This window comes from Piliocolobus tephrosceles, chromosome 7 (assembly GCF_002776525.5).
Source record: "Piliocolobus tephrosceles isolate RC106 chromosome 7, ASM277652v3, whole genome shotgun sequence".
Lineage (NCBI taxonomy): Eukaryota > Metazoa > Chordata > Mammalia > Primates > Cercopithecidae > Piliocolobus > Piliocolobus tephrosceles.
In genome coordinates this window covers 86,829,192-86,830,774 of record NC_045440.1, presented here as the reverse complement: position 1 = coordinate 86,830,774, position 1,583 = coordinate 86,829,192, and the positions used below count along the sequence as shown (strand labels likewise).

Below are 1,583 nucleotides of genomic sequence, written 5' to 3'. Positions count from 1 at the left end.
GAGTAAAGAAGAAGGAATAAAGAAGCTGTGATTCATCAAAGTATTATTTATGGTAATTATGGTATTATTATGGCAAGACCATGGGCTTCCTTACTATTCTAGGATTCATGTCACTCAAGTAATTATAAAAATTAGAGTCAAATTACCAATTAGATTCCATTGAGAGACAGCATGATTCCATCAAAATGCTATTATGATTTTACAGATTTAAGTGTGTGTGTATATATATATAGCACAAAATAAGCATACACTTTGAATCATTAACAAAACAGGCAGAGAACATGGGTGCTGATCACTGAGTCTGAAAATTAGTACATGTCAGAGCATCAGGAATGAAACTGTCTGCCACGCTCTCTTGTTAAAATGCCATGAGAAACATCAATGGGCTTTGTTCTGCTTCTCCATCTCTTGCAGGTGGTTGACAAGATAAACTCTGAAAGATCTTCTTAGGAGATACTGTTTCTCATTTTTGTTTTCTTTCCATTCCTGTCCTTCCACACTTGTCAGGGTTCTGTGGGCCTGGTGCCACCTGCCTCATGTCCAAGGGCACACAAAAAGACTGCCATTTTTGGTAGAAGGCAGCTGGGGGAATATCAACTTACAAAAGAAATACTTGTGAAAGGGAAGTACATACAAGTCCAGGAAATATTTCTTTTTCCTCATGTACTTCTTATTCGAATGAGAACAAACCATGGTAACTTATTCTGACTGCAGTGTTGTCGGCAAGATGTCATCCTCTTCTTTGCTGAGCTGGTAAATCATTGTAGATTTCTCTGAAGACTTGGCCCGGAGCCCTACACCACTTATTGAAGGCACTTCCTCTTCTCACCAACTAAGGACAGTAGTAATTTTCTTCCCCTGGGGACATGAGTTTATGCTTGTGAAATTCAGAACTATAAATGGTCCAAATTTGGGAAAATGAAAAAATTATAGTATAGTATAATATATAAAATACTATGATACTAACATTGAGGATTACTTTTTTACCTTTTTTTTTTCTCTTTTGAACATAAACTCAAGATTTTACTGTCTTCATAATAAAAGATGACACTTAGAATTGGATCACTTGGCCCTTTCTCTTCTTAAATCCTCCCAGTTCAAAATGCATCTTTTAATAGCCTTAGACCTGCAGTTGGGCTCAACCACTCAAGCCTTAGCACAATCTTTTTTGCAGTTTTAGCCCTTTTCTGGAAAATCGGTTTAGTCTGCCCACCATAGCCACTCTGCTTCCTGTCATAATGCCGCTTTCCCTGGGCGTACAGAGAATCCTTGCTCTTCTTGTACTGTGTCACTTTGTGGGGTTGGTGCTTGCCACCCTTCTTACAGAAAGTCCGACAGGTTTTAGAAACATTCACCATGTTTGTGTGAGTGCTATCGGCATAGAAAGACAGAGGCCGGGTGGGAAACAGAAGTATACAGCACTTTTTTACTTTTCTTTTGACAAGGGCACCACGGTGGAGAGTGGATTGTGTCTTAAAGCCAAATGGCCTTAAGATGGCTTTTGTACTTGCTAGTCAAGTGTACTTAGGTTAATTTCTTAATGTCATTTGTCTCCTATATAACTACCATTTACAGCGGTAGGA

The 1,583-nt window shown here is 38.7% G+C and overlaps 1 pseudogene; it reads right to left on the bottom strand.

The window, feature by feature from the left end:
• Positions 1-1,051: 1,051 nt before the first annotated feature.
• On the bottom strand, positions 1,052-1,358 carry LOC111549667 (annotated as a pseudogene).
• Between the last annotated feature and the right edge of the window lie 225 nt (positions 1,359-1,583).